The 15,380-nt window shown below is 42.7% G+C and overlaps 1 protein-coding gene across 3 annotated transcripts in view; it reads left to right on the forward strand.

The window, feature by feature from the left end:
- Nucleotides 1-15,380, forward strand: part of SGPP2 (sphingosine-1-phosphate phosphatase 2) — a 254,247-nt gene that overhangs the window by 171,132 nt on the left and 67,735 nt on the right. The window lies entirely within an intron of this gene.

Consider the following 15,380-nt stretch of genomic DNA (forward strand, 5'->3'; position numbering starts at 1 on the left):
AGCTCACAGCAACCTCCATCTCCTGGGTTCAAGCAGTTCTCCGACCTTAGCCTCCCGAGTAGCTGGGACTACAGGCGAGAGTCACCACAGCCAGCTAATTTTTGTATTTTTAGTAGAGATGGGGTTTCACCATGTTGGCCAGCTTGGTCTTGATCTTGACCTTGTGATCCACCTGCCTCAGCCTCCCAAAGTGCTGGGATTACAGGCGTAAGCCATCACACCAGGCCAAGAAAGGACCTTTCTAAGGACCCGTAGACGAGTATTAAATGCATCCTCCCAAGAGGCCTATTTTAGTAAAATTTGATCAGAAGCTAAAATCAGAAGCTGTTGCGCAATACTTCCAAGCAGTATTAAGCAACTATACACATAGGAGAGGCCAAAACACATAAGGCAAAGCACCTTCCTTGAGGGAACTTTCTAGTGGAGTAGGAGCAGCTGCAAATACACAGAAACCATATGACAATCCCAGGTAGACAAGCAGAGCCTTTTTCTGCTGTTTTGCTGGTAACCTAGCATTTAATTTTGTTCAGGGCCAAATGAGTTCTGATTTTGTGCCTAAATGAAGGAGATGATAGACATTTGTAAGGCAGCAAGGCATACTCCAAATATGTAAGTTTGGTGTCAGAGAGGCCTGAGCTCAAGTACAGTCCAGCCCCAACTGTGTACCCTTGCTCTGAGCCTTACCTTCCTCATTTGTAAAATTGTGTGAATAATGTGCATCCCCATAATAATTGTGGGAATACTTAGAGTGTGCACAGAGCTCTAGGCCTGGCATGTGGAAGACTCTGCAGGTCGCTATTTGAGCATAAAAACGCATAGTGTCTAGTGCATGAAGGCGAAGAAGTTTTGAAGATCAATCACTTCTAAGGTCAAAGATTATTAGTGGGTGGAGGGGGCTTCCAGACAAGACTGTTTGCCCGACTCAAGATTCTGCACTAGAAATAGAGGTTCAGAAGCACTTGGATGAGTTTAAAAGTGAGGGTTTCAGCAAGTGACATTCCTACAGTGGGCTTAATGTTTTCTCAGTTGTAGAACAAGTAGAGTGGACTTTATCAGGGGTCTTAAAGTAGAATGTTCTCAGGGACAGGGGACAGAAATAAAACAGCAATGTCCTGGGTAGTGAGGGGTGGCAAGGGCGGGGTACCCACACAAATCCTTCACCACGTGGAGATGGAGGCACTAGGGAGCAATGGCCTCTGGCTCCACCTGGACTCCCTAGCCCTGTCTCCTGTAGCCCTCTTTTGAAATCTAGCTTCTGTCTACAAGTAGAATTTGAGAGTCTGCAAAAGCATAGGCATCTTGCAAATCATAACGAGAACATTAGTCCAGTTGTCCCTCCAGGTTTCTGAAAACCCATGGAAAACCCACGGAGCTTGAGTTTCTTTTCTTCTGTCATTTATTTTCTAAGATGCGTGTGTGTGTGTGTGTGTGTGTGTATAAGTGTGTACATATGTGTATATGTTTGTACATAGTTGTGTATGTAGGTGTGTGTGTGTATAGGTGTGTATATAGGTGTGTGTATATGCATGTATGTAGGTGTGTGTATATGTATATGTGTGTATATAGGTGTGTGTATATATGTATGTATAGGTGTATATATACATGTGTGTGTTTATAGGTGAGTATATATGTGTGAGTGTGTATTGGTGTGTGGATATAGCTGTGTATATATGTTTGTATATATATAGGTATATATATATGTTTATGTGTGTACATAAGTGTGTATATATGTGTGTGTTTATAGGTGTGTATACAGGGGTATGTGCGTGAGTTTGTNGTGTGTGTGTGTGTGTGTGTGTATAAGTGTGTACATATGTGTATATGTTTGTACATAGTTGTGTATGTAGGTGTGTGTGTGTATAGGTGTGTATATAGGTGTGTGTATATGCATGTATGTAGGTGTGTGTATATGTATATGTGTGTATATAGGTGTGTGTATATATGTATGTATAGGTGTATATATACATGTGTGTGTTTATAGGTGAGTATATATGTGTGAGTGTGTATTGGTGTGTGGATATAGCTGTGTATGTGTGAGTGTATGTATATAGGTGTTTATATATGTGTGTATATATAGATGTGCATATATGTTTGTGTGTGTATATAGGTGTGTATACAGGGGTATGTGCGTGAGTTTGTGTGTTCTAAATTTCAAAACCTTAATGATGGTTGAGTGGGACAGATGATGGGAAGTACATTACCCGTGAATATCTTACAATGGGTTTACTCCGCTCGAGGTCAATTATCTCCCCCACTGCAGGTGGAAAACTTTCCCTGAGAGCTGGGAAGACCTCTAGACTTTATAGAAGGCTGTGGTTAGGGGAATCTCTGGTTGTCATTATTGGTGGTTATTTTATGCTTTGGATTCCTTACTTCAATGTGTCAGAATGCCTGCTTGAGGCAGAATGACAAGCTTTTGTCATAGAGTGAGGCAAATAAAATCTTTGCCCGTGAAAGGAAGAAATAACCTCTGAGTCTGCAGTTTGTCCTGAGGTTTGACCAACTGTTACTTGACTTTTTAAAATGGGCACATAGCCTGGTTCACCAGCCCCCACCCCCTTGCCCCCATCCCCCTCAAACCCCATGCTGAGACTTCTGTAGTTATTCTGTGTGGTCAGCTGTATCTGTAAGGGCGGTGTGAGAAGTGTAAGGTAGTGTGTTTGTTCCTGCCAGTGCCTGGGGAGAGAATGGAGGCCATTCCAAGGGGACAGAGGGAAGGGAGGGAGGGGGAGGGAGGGAGGAAAGCATGAGTGTGCTTGCATGTGTTTGTGCATCTGCATGTGTGTGCATGAGAGTGTGTGTATGTGTACGCACGTTGGGATTAGGAGTGCTCTCTGATGGGCTACAGAGACAGTAATGAGAGCTATTTGGTTTGGCTCCAGAGTCGAAGGTAGCTGAAAGGAAGGGACAGTCCTGGTGGTGGGAGGTGGGGTTGGTAAGGGATCCTGGGGTGGATAAGGGTTAGGTTCTGGTACTTGGCCCAGCCAGGGCAATCAGCTTCCTGCTGAGGCAGCCTTTTTTTCTGTAAAGGATATACCTAAATTAGTGGCTCCTTCTTCAAAGGGGTAGGGATTAAGAAATGTTAATTGCATAAGGGACAGAGCTTTAAGTCTTGTAGCTGAACATCTTATCTCACCCAAAACTCATTGGAAGGCAGCTTTGTTCAGGACTGCCAAAGCTTGGCACATTTTATATGAACTTGGGAATTGTCATTGAATGAAGCCCCAACAGGTTTTATTGCTTTTAAAAATCTTTTGTTACATTAGAGGTGACTCACACTGTCTGAAGTAGCTTAGCAGAATTTATGGTTGTATCAAGTACTCTCTCCTCGCAATCACAATTAGTCCTCATCTGGATTGTACGTCTTTTGTTGCTTTTATAGGCATCTATGTTCATTATCTTATTTGAGCTTCATAACAATGGGCAGTATCATTTTCTAGATTGGAATAGTAATATTTCAAACATTAATAAGCCATACCATATATTGAGCATATAGTATACATGCCATTCACTATCAGAGTGCTTTACATGTTTTACTTCACTTAATCCTACCAGCAATCCTGAGAAACAGTTATTACTAGCCCACTTTACAGATCCTGAAACTGAAATATAGAAAGGTCAAATAACTTGCCCAAGATCACATTGGATTAAATGGCAAAGTGGGTTTGATTCTGCACCCAGCCCTCGTCTACTGGGGCAGCTGCCATTCTTGTTTCTTAGAAGAACACAGCTGAGTGGCATGAGGAGCACAATATTTTTTTTAAAGATGTTAAAACTAGGGCTTTAAGCATTAAAATGATTTGCCCAAAGTTTTCTTCTATTGCACATTTGCTTTGGTTTGTGTTCCAGTGGTGCCCTTATGGCATTTATTAACCCTGTACTCTACTTAACTGTTTTTTTATCCACCCTTCTTAACCCATTTATGCCTAGTGTTCCGTTATTGGAACGTGAAGCTTGTAAGAGTTATTTATATCCTACAGCTCAAGGTCATCGCCAAGGTCTGATTTTTCACACACAAAAAATGTGCAACCTCCAGCATACATGGGTCAACAAACTCCACAGTATTAGAGAGCCTTTTGTTAAGTTAGCTGAAACACATCAATCAAATCATTACTTCTCTCTTCTGTCCTGTATCAAGGTTTTTAACCTATCTTTGGGCTCAAAAGAATGTTAGACATTGGGCCAAAAAAAACAGCAAGTGGATTTTCTGATTAGAATGCTTCTGAAGAGATATTGTGGATGATGTTTCAGAAGATGAGTCACTGTTCCACGGAGTGATTATCTAATCTCTCCACTTTCATTTTGGCATGGTGACAGACCAAACAAAAAATAAAAGCTTTAAAGTTATATTTCTGTATCTTTAAAAGGTTAGAGGCAACTTCACTGAACCTGGCCGGTGTTTAGTTTTGTAACATGAAGCAAAAGTCTCACTCACTTTTTGCTAAATTCCTCATTTTGTGAAATAGCAATGCAAACATTGATACCACAGCTGATCCTGGAAGCTTGGAAGCCTCATTTTCTCTGTTCTTATGATATTTTACACAGGTATTCCTTTTCACGGATACTTCATGGCGTTCGTAATGAGATATAGAAAAAATTAGGTAAGCAGATAAAAATTGAAATTAGGGGGAACACAGATGCAATACAAGGTGAAAGCCCAGACTAAGGTGAAATGAGGCGTGCTGGCTCAAAGTGAGCCGCAGATTTGTATTTGAGCTTTGTCTTGACCAACCAAAATGAAGTTACACTATCCACTAGGAAATCATAAGCCTATTTCTAAGACAGCAAACCTTTTCCTGACTCATGAAATTGACAGAATTGTCAAGGCTAGTGATATATGTTGCTTAATTATTTTCTTATAAATACCTGGTGTCAGTACCTTCTTATCATCTGTGTGAGAGTACTCGTTCTGACTCCTCTCCCTGAACTTTCTGTGGTCTTATTTTTAAATCAGTGCTAATTTAACCAATGAAAATGGTGTCTCCATGCATACATATATTCATTGCAGCACTATTCACAATGGCAAAGTCATGGAATCAACCTAAATGCCTATCAGTAATAGACTAGATAAGGAAAATATGGTACATATGCACCATGGAATACTATACAGCCATTAAAAGAAATGAGATCATGCCCTTTGCAGGGACATGGATGGAGTTGGAAACCATTATGCTCAGCAAACTAACACGGGAACAGAAAACCAAACACCATATGTTCTCATTTATAAGTGGGAGCTGATTGATGAGAACACATGGACACACTGGTGGGGGGGATCGACACACAGTGGGCACTTGTTGGGGGTTGGAGGGAGGGAGAACATCAGGAAGAACAGCTAACAGATATGGGTCTTAATACCTAGGTGATGGGATGATCTGTGCAACAAACCACCATGGCACATATCTACCTATGTAACAAACCTGCATATCTTGCACATGTACCCCAACCTTAAAATAAAAATTGAGGGCGTAATGGCTCACACCTGTAATCCCAGCACTTTGGGAGTGGGTGGATCACAAGGTCAGGAGTTTGAGACCAGCCTGACCAACATGGTGAAACCAGATCTCTACTAAAAATACAAAAATTAGCTGAGTGTGGTGGCACGTGCCTGTAATCCCAGCTACTCAGGAGGCTGAGGCAGGAGAACCACTTGAACCCAGGAGGCAGAGGCTGCAGTGAGCCGAGATCGCACTACTGCCCTCCAACCTGGGTGACAGAGCAAGACTCTGTCTCAAAAAACAAAAATAAATAAAAATAAAAATTGAAAAAAAAAAAAGGAAAAATGGCATCTCAGTTAATTTCCAGTTCATATATAATTAGTGAAGGTTAAATTTTTTTTTTACTTTCATTAATCATTTGTATTAACTTTCATGAATTGTAAGTCTGCCTTTTGAGTATTTTCTTTTAAAGACGGCTTTCATTTTTTATTGATTTCCACAAGTTGTTAACACAGAATGATACTGAATTTTCTATGTCTCAGAGGCAGTGTATCTTTATATATAAGATGTTTAGAAGTTCAAGACTTTAAGAAGTAGTATTTAATTCTATAGTATCATCAGTAGTGACCTAGGAAAATCCCACAAAATGGAATTTGAATGCTTTTATACTGAGTGTTAACTTTAGGCACAGACTTCACCGCTCCCTGCTGCCTTACCCTTTGTGACCTCCCTGATTCTTTAACAGCCATTTAATTTGGGACTCTGGTCCTCAGATACTTAATACTTCTGGTGTGTAGTTTCCCTGGCATAAAATAGCTTACTTGGATGGTAACCAGCCCTTAGAAAACCTGGTACATGCTGCCTGAGCTCCAATAAAGTTAAAATTTGTTTTTGAGTTTCTCCTTGCTTTTTTTTTTCCCATTTGTAAGATTTTTCTTTTCTCACCTAACATCAAAAGATGTATTTCCCACCATTCTTACATAGCATGGTGATTTTTAAGTAAGTGTTATCATAACCAAATTTTTATTATGGCCTTTCTGATTATGTGGAAGCTCTGGTTGTCCCTGAGAATTTCCAGACAGGGTTAATCTCTCTTCTAATCATTATTGGCTTTTGATCATCTCCCAGACTGGAAGCAAGGAGTATTTGTGTGAGAAGTGGGAGGGGCTGCTGCTACTTCACCAGCAGCTTTGAGGTTTGGCCAGAAGTTCCTGGTCCTGTAATACCATGAAAGGAACATCAAGCTGATGTAATATAGATAGTGTTTCTTGGCTTCCAGAAAGAGATACCCACTCAATCTAGCTCAGGAAAGTGGGAATTTGTTGTAAGATGATGGAAAATATAAGAACCAGAAACTCACAGGAACAAATAGTAGAGAACAGTTTGGTCGTCTGCTACAATTCAACTGTGACTTTCCTGATATCTTTTTATCTCCTGCTGTTGGTTGGCAACTTTCTCAACTGTCTTTTATTTGATCGATTAACTGATTGATTGACTGACTGGAGACAGGGTCTTGCTCTGGTACCCAGGTTTGAGTATAGCGACACAATCATAGCTCACTGCAGCCTTGAACTCCTTGACTCAGGTTATTCTCCCACTTCAGCCTCCTGAGTAGCTGGAACTACAGGCATGCAGCACCACACCTGGTTTAGTCGGGGTCTCACCATGTTGGCCAGACTCGTCTCAAACTCTTGACCTCAAGCAATCCTTCCACGTTGGCCTCCCAAAGTGCTGGGATTATAGGTATGGGCCACCATTAGCCTCTCAACTGTCTTTTAGTTCAGATGTTCAAGACAGTCAAATGCAGCTCCTGGTGTGGCCTCATAGCAAAAGTCCATCCACCTCTGGCCAGTGCATAGATTGGTCGTACTTGGTCTAAAAAGCTGTATTGGGTAGGGATGGACAATTAACTGTGGCTACAGAGCCGTAGGCCAGGTTCTGGAACATCAGGACACCTGAACTACAATCTTAGCAGTGAAACCTAGTTCAAAGAACTTGGAGATTCTGGTCTGCAGATTTCCTAGCTTCAAAGTGAAAGGACTCAGCTAGAAGATCCTCGGAGGCTTGTAATGTTGTTGTGACTCTTCATCACATGTTGGCTATGTGCCACTTAAAAGAGGTTCATCCATGGTATAGGGGAAAATATTTTAAAAAAAGAATAGAAGGTATTTCATCTCTTCTGCAGACCAAATGCAAATGTGGCTTTACTTATTTTGACTTGTGTTTTGAATCACCTCAATATGAGACAGTACACTTGAAATGATTGCTAAATAATTGTTAGCTTGCCTCCTGTTTTGTATTCAACATGATTGAAGGAATACTTTAAAGGAAAATACATAATTGCTTGGCAAAGATAAATTTCATTTTTTCGTAGAACCAAATTCCTGATGATAAGGAAGCCTTAAAAGCACAAGATTCCTTTTAGCACGTTCTTCTGTTCTCATTCTTCTAAGACAAATTATATTAAAGAGCTCCAGTTTAAAATGATGTTTTTTCCCGTATCTTTCACATTCTGGTTATCAGCAGCTAGCTAGCTGATACTCATGGTAAAAAGTACACTGAAAATTTACATTTAAATTGGACATACTATTTAGATAGTGTTTAACTGCTATAGAGTTTAGCCTATTATTTTATCCAACAGTCTTATAAATTGGTTAAGAGGTAAACATTTTGTGATAACGTTTCAAAATGAACTAGTCTGTTTTTGGATGTGGGCAGGCTGCCATCTGGCTGTCTCATAAGGGAGTCTGTCACCTGGTTAGGGACGAAAGGGGAAAAACCTGTCCCCATCCCTATAATTCACAACCCATAGACTGGGGTCAATCTTGGTACCAAAAGATGACTTTAAATGTGATTATCTCTTAATCCTCTGTTTAAACCACTACCACTTTACTTCAAAAGATTGCCCTGCTTGTTAAGTTGGTTCTTGCTTGAGATTAATGAGTCTTTAAAAAGTATTCAACAATGGCCAGATTGTCACCCTCACTAACTTGCAATGAATGGAATAGAATTAGGCGTCAGAGATTCTGCTTGGTCCCTCTGAAGTGGAATCTGTAATTTAGCCTTAGTTAAATATTAAGTAAATGTCTCTAGGGGGTTTATTATAAAAACTGCATTGGTTTGCTTTTGAAATACAATAAGGAAAAGTTTTGGGTTTAGTATAGGTTTAAAAAACAAACAAAAACCCTTAAAACTGGACCTGTGGTGAACAAATAAATTTAGATCTCTCTAGTTATCAACGATCATCACCAGAAAAATGATTCTCCTTTTTTATGATGATGACTGGAAAATGTGCCCACATTCTCCCCTCCCCCTTTCCTTCCTTCCTGCTGCCACTGCCCCATAGCCCTAAGACTGCAGTGCTGTTGATGGAAAATTATAGCTGTCCCAGAGAGGGCCCGTTGTTCCCCTCACCCCATGTATCATTTTGAGGCTTCATTTGCTTTATCGTGTGAATGGGTGACGGCTTTAAAACTCTGGCAGGTAGAAAATTGTTTGGATCATCACGATCCTGGAGACAGGAAATTTTTAAAGATGAAATTAGGTTGGATCTGCTAAAATGATGCAAAGAACTGAACACTTCATACAGAGTTTTATTGTGGAGTTAGCTCTTCTCTCCTTTTGGCCTTATGCTAGCTGTTAATGTCTTACTGGGAAAAACAAATAGTCACTGCCAAGTTACATTTAGGCCCCAAACTAAGAAGCACCCTGATATGGCAGAGGGTCAGGAACTCAGTTTCTCTCTGGCTGTGACTAAACCTAAATCCTCCTCCACTGCCGACAGGAGAATTGGTCCCTAGGGGGTTTCTTTACAAAGGCACCATTCCAGACTTAATTTTGTTCCAGGTTCTCTCCTACTTACTTGTAAAACAAAAGGAAAGATAATGAACCAATTCATAGGCCATGAGGCCTTTCAGATAAAATTTTCAACAAAATCTTAATTTCTCTCTCTCTCTCTTTTAAACCAATTGATTCCATTTGCAAAGCTGCCATCTGGAATGGATATGGTTCTCATGGAAGCTGCTTACTGCCGCCTCCACTACATGCCAAGTACTTTATACCCAAGAACACCATTTTACAGATGAGTACAACTGAAGTCCAAAAAGATGAAGTGGCTTGCTCAAAGGGGCACAACCACTAAACAGAATAGGCAGTGTTCGTCCCTGGCGCTCTCTCTAAACCCCATCCGTTCTTTCCCACTGCACCATGTTGCCTCAGATGGCGAAACTTTACTTTTTTCCCCCAGTCCAATTATTCAGAAATGTGCTTTGCCTATTTGATTGGAAAGGCTCTGTTTAGCATCACAGTCTCATTTGCAAGTGCTTATATGTACAGCAGCCATATGTCACAGATTTTCTAGACATTTTCCTTCCAATTCTCCATGACTTGGTCCTGGTGAGTCCCCTTCCCACCCCCGCATTTGTCAGATTGTGTGTCCCAGATTTTTCACACGTACTCGAAAGGCCAGAGCATCACGAAAGGCCAGAGCATCACGGGGACCTAGCAGGGCGGAGAAGGGTTTCGGTACTTTTGTTTCTGAGCTGGAGGCCTGCAGAGGGCTGCCTGCAGATCCAGTGGGCTTGTCATTCCTGGGCCCATGTTCTACTTCCTTATCCTATTCTGCAAAGCAGCCAAGTGGAAAAGAAGGAGCGAGGGAAAGAGTGGGCCCTTTGTCCCTGTTAGGAGCTAGGGATTTGAACTAAGGGGACTGGGCATTTTTCTTGTCAATGTGCAACCCCCCCGCCTACCCCCCGCCTCCCCTCACCCCCACCACCTTCCCAGGCTTCTCGCCTCTGCCTGCCTTCATCTTCCTTGCACCCATGCCTGTCCAGCTCCCATGTGAGTGACAAGGAGCCTCCAGCTCCTCACCAGCTCTCCGATCGCATTTGAGGATTAGAAAGTGTTCCCCGTGCTGGGAAGGGAAAGGAGAGGCTTTCCTTGGTTAAGTGCTCTATCAGTTCACTGCTAAAAAGGCCACAGTTTATTTTGGCCTCTGGGATTTTCTGAAAGCTTGAGAACTGCAAAACAAACAGTCTCTTTCACCTAATGGCTGTTATCACTTCTCTTCCGGCTCCTTTCACCAGCACAGGGTGGGGCTTCCTGGGAAGCCCTCTCTACTTAGAGGGCCGGGCCTCAGGGAAATGGCCTTGACCTCCATTCCTCTCTTGTGGGTTTGCTGCCACAAAATGACTCTTGGGTTTTCGTTTTGTTTTGTTTTTGGTGTAGTGGCCTTGGTGGGCTGCACGTGACAGGGAGGTGCTGCGTTTGCTATGGGGAAGCTGGGCCTTAGCCAGCCAAGGCTACCTTTGGGAAACTGAGGCTTTCTGAATCTGACTCGTGGGGGCCAGCCCCTCTCTCTGGACATCTTCCCTCCCCCGGCATTCCTGACCATCTCCTGGTGCCTGAGGCCCTGGCCCCAGTGGTCTCCTTGCCTGCCTGCCCTTGTTCTCATCATTATTATCATCATCGTTATTAATTATTATTATTCCATCCTCCGTGAGGTGGAATGAAATGTCTTGAATAAATAATTGGCAAAGAGCCACAATATGGCTGCCTATGAACAATAACATTATAGAATTTGTAAACATGAGCCACACGTGGCTGTGTGGGCATAGTTTGGCTCTTCCTCCAGTGAGTATAGACTGTTTGCTGCTTTCGAGATACTCACTCTCTTTGCAGCGAGAGCCATCATTTACAAGTCCAGGCTAGGTGCTAGATGCGGGGCTGTGGTCTTTATAAATATTCCTGAGGGAAGTGTAGACACTACTATTATAACTCATTTTGAAGGTGAGGAAACAATGTGAGAGGGCCGGCCAAGCTGACGTGGCCAGAGGTATAGAGCCTAGATTCAAACCAGTAACTATCTGATTTTAGAATCCTGGCTATGAACTTCTGTACTCTGCTCTAACCTTTTCCCTTAATTATGTTAAATATACTAAGGCTTTTTTGTCTGTATTAAACATGTTCCAATAAATTCCACTTTTCATTTTGCAAGTAGTAAACCACATTAATTAAAAAATTTAGCTGGGCATGGTGGCTTATGCCTGTAATCCCAACACTTTGGGAGGCCAAGGTGTGTGGATCACGAGGTCAGGTGATCGAGACTATCCTGGCTAACATGATGAAACTTGTCTCTACTAAAAATACAAAAAAATTAGTGGGGCATGGTGGCACACACCTGTAGTCCCAGCTACTCAGGAGGCTGAGGTAGGAGAATCACTTGAACCTGAGAGGCAGAGGTTGCAATGAGCCAACATTGTGCCACTGCACTCCAGCTTGAGTGACAAGGCAAGACTCTGTCTCAAAAAAAAAAACAAAAAATTAGAAGATATGGTTTATAATACAAGTGAAAGTTGCTCAGCCTCTGTTTATTTTACCTAGCACATGCTTTTCTAGAAAGGTCAAATGAGAAATGCACATGGTGGACATAGCCAAGTTGGGATGGGCTCAGGGCCTGATGTTACAAGTGTGCAATGAACTGCATTTCAGCCTTTACTAGTAACAAATTGATGTTTCTCTGGGCCTCGGTTCAACCATCTGTGAAATGTGAAGTTGAACAAAATGACCATGGTGCCCCTCTCAATTTTGAAAGTTTTATGATGATAAAAATACTGGTGGTAATGCATCTTATAGGATATTTAGTCTTCATCATATGCTGTGGCTTCAACAATGCATCTGCCGTATGTTGCGACAAACCCCTGTTAACCTCAGTAGAGAAGACACCAGGTTCAAGAAGCCAAAGAAGAGACCCGGAGTGAGCAAACGAGATGTGGGGTTTTATTAGGGGCTCATATAAGAGAGACAGTCCAGCGGCAGTGCACGGGCAACGTTATCTGCCCTCCTCCAGGCCAGTAGTGGACAGAAAATCTGCAACCCCTTGCAAATAGCATGCATTTTATATAGCATTTCGCTTCACACCCGCCTCCCTCCCACCAGAAAAACAAGAGCTCCACTTGGCAACTTTCGTTTAACTCAACTCAGGGCCTCAATCCCCTGTACACCCCATGTTCCAGAGGACGGGGGGCTCAGATGTTTATCATAGAAATAAATGAATCTGCACACTGGCCACTCCTGGATTCCCTAGCTCAGAACACACATTCAGGTGCATCTGCCTTACAGTGTCATTCTAAATGTGTGCTTAAAATATTGCTATTATTTTACCTTGCACCCTGCAAAATCTCTGCTGGGTGACTCCCACACACCTGGCTGGGTTAGCTTCTACCAATTTTCTTCTGGTCCCCCATGATAGGGAGAGGAAGCAATTGTTAATGGTCTTCTGTGAGAGGGGTTCTTAGAGACAGGGGTCCCCAAGCCCTGGGCCATGGACTGGTACCATAGCTGTTAGGAACCAGGTGTTAAGAAGCAGGAGGTGAGCAGCAGGTGAGCAAGCATTACCGCCTGAGCTCCATCTCCTGTCAAATCAGCAGCGGCATTAGATTCTCATAGGAGCACGGACCCTATTGTGAACTGTGCATGCGAGGATCGAGGTTGTGCACTCCTTATGAGACTCTAATGCCTGATGATCTGAGGTGGAACAGTTTTATCCTAAAACCATCTTCCCCTAGCCCCTATCTGCGGAAAAGTTGTCTTCCATGAAACCGGTCCCTGGTGCTGAGTAGGTTGTGGACTGCTGCTTAGTGAGACGGTGGTTGAAACTAACCTAAGTGTGAGTCACTAGAAATCATGTGGCCTTACAAATACAAGTCAAAGGGTATGGAATTCCGTGTGGGTTCTGGGCTCCACTAGTCCAGGCACAAAGGCATGAAGAACATCAAACATGCAAGCCTTGCTCTCAGCTTTGGGGTGTGCGTGTGTTTGTGTTTGTGCGTGTGTGTGTGTGTGTGTACGAACATAGACACACATATAAATTCTTTGTTTGCATTGCATATACTCAGATTTAACTAGAAACAGATGTTAGATTTTTTGTTCCTTTGTAAAGACAAGATCTGTTTTCACACTGCTATAAAGATACTACCTGAGGCTGGATAATTTATAAACAAAGGAGGTTCAATTGACCCACAGTTCTGCATGGCTGGGGAGGCGAAACTCACAATCAAGGAAGAAGGGGAAGTAGGCACATCTCACATAGCAGCAGGCAAGAGAGAGTGAGCAAGAGCAGAGAAAATTGCCTTATAAAACCATCAGATCTCATGAGAACTCACTATCACAAGAACAGCATGGGGGAAACCTCCCCCATAATCCACTCACCTCCCACCTGCACCTCAACAGGTGCAGATTAAGGGGATTAACATTTGAGATGAGATTTGAGTGAGGACACAGAGCCAAACCATATTATCCTGCCTCTGGCCCCTTCTAAATTTCACATCTTCACATTTCAACACACAATCATGCCTTCCCAACAGTCTGCCAAAGTCTTAACTTATTTCAGTATTAATCCAAAAGTCCACAGTCTAAAGTCTCATCTGAGACAAGGCAAGTCCCTTCCACCTATCAGCCAGTAAAATCAGAAACAAGTTTGTTCCTTCCAAGATACAATGGGGGTACAGGCATTGGGTAAATACATCCATTCCAAATAGGAGAAATTGGCCAAAACAAAGGTGCTACAGATGCCATGCAAGTCCAAAATCCATCATTAAATATATATATATTTTTTTCATCATTAAATATTAAAAGCTTCAAAATGATCTCCTGTGACTCCATGTCTCACATTCACCAGGGTACACTCTCACAGCCTTGGGCAGCTCCTTCATGGGCTAGCATTGAGTGCTTGTGGCTTTTTCAGACACACGGTACCAGGTGTCAGTGGAGCTACCATTCTGGGGCCTGAAGGACAGCAGCCCTCTTCTCACAGACTCGCTAGACAGTGCCCCAATGAGGACTCTGTGTGAAGGCTCCAACCCCACATTTTCCTTCTGCACTGCCCTAACAGAGGTTCACGATGAGGGCTCCACCCCTATAGCACATTTCTGCCTGGACATCCAGGCATTTCCATACACCTCTAAAATCTAGGTGGGTGTTCCCAAACCTCAGTTTTTGACTTCTGTGTGTCCACAGGCCTAACACCACATGGAAGGCACCAAGGCTTGGGGCTTGCACCCTCTGAAGCAATGGCCTGAACTGTACCTTGGCCCTTTTTAGCTACAGCTGAAGCTGAAGCAGCTGTGACACAGGGCACCAAGTCCTGAGGCTGCATAGAGCAGGGAGGCCCTGGATCTTGCCCATGAAATCTTTTTTTCCCTCCTAGGCCTCTGTGCCTGTGATGGAAGGCCCACATCTCTGACATGCTCTGGCAACATTTTTCCCATTGCCTTGGCAATTAGAATTTGGCTCCTTGTTACTTATGGAAATTTCTGTAGCCAGCTTGAATTTTCCCCCAGAAAAGTGGTTTTTCTTTCCTATGGCATCATTAGGCTGCAAATTTTTCAAACTCTTATACTCTGCTTTCCTTTTAAACATAAGTTCCAATTTCAGATAATCTCTCTCAAGTTCGAAGTTCCACACATCTCTAGGGCAGGGGCAAAATGCCATCAGTTTCTTTGTTTAAAGTATAGCAAGAGTGACCATTGCTGCAGTTCCCAGGATGTTCCTCATCTCCGTCTGAACCACCTCAGCCTGAACTTCATTGTCCGTATTACTATCAGCATTCTGGTCAAAACCATTCAGCAACTCTAAGAAATTCCAAGTTTTCCCTCATCTGCCTGTCATCTTCTGAGCCCTCCAAACAGTTCCAGCCTTTGCCCATTACCCAGTTCCAAAGTCACTTCCACATTTTCAAGTATCTTTATAGCAGTACCCACTACCTTGGTACAAATTTACTGTATTAATCCATTTTCACACTGCTATGAAGGTACTACCTGAGACTTGATAATTTATAAACAAAGGAAGTTCAATTGGCCCACAGTTATGCATGGCTGGGGAGGCCACAGGAAACTCACAATCACTGCAGAAGAGGAAGAGGCACGTCTTACATGGTGGCAGGTGAGA

The sequence above is a fragment of the Cebus imitator genome, unplaced genomic scaffold (genome assembly GCF_001604975.1).
Source record: "Cebus imitator isolate Cc_AM_T3 unplaced genomic scaffold, Cebus_imitator-1.0 Scaffold91, whole genome shotgun sequence".
Taxonomy (NCBI): domain Eukaryota; kingdom Metazoa; phylum Chordata; class Mammalia; order Primates; family Cebidae; genus Cebus; species Cebus imitator.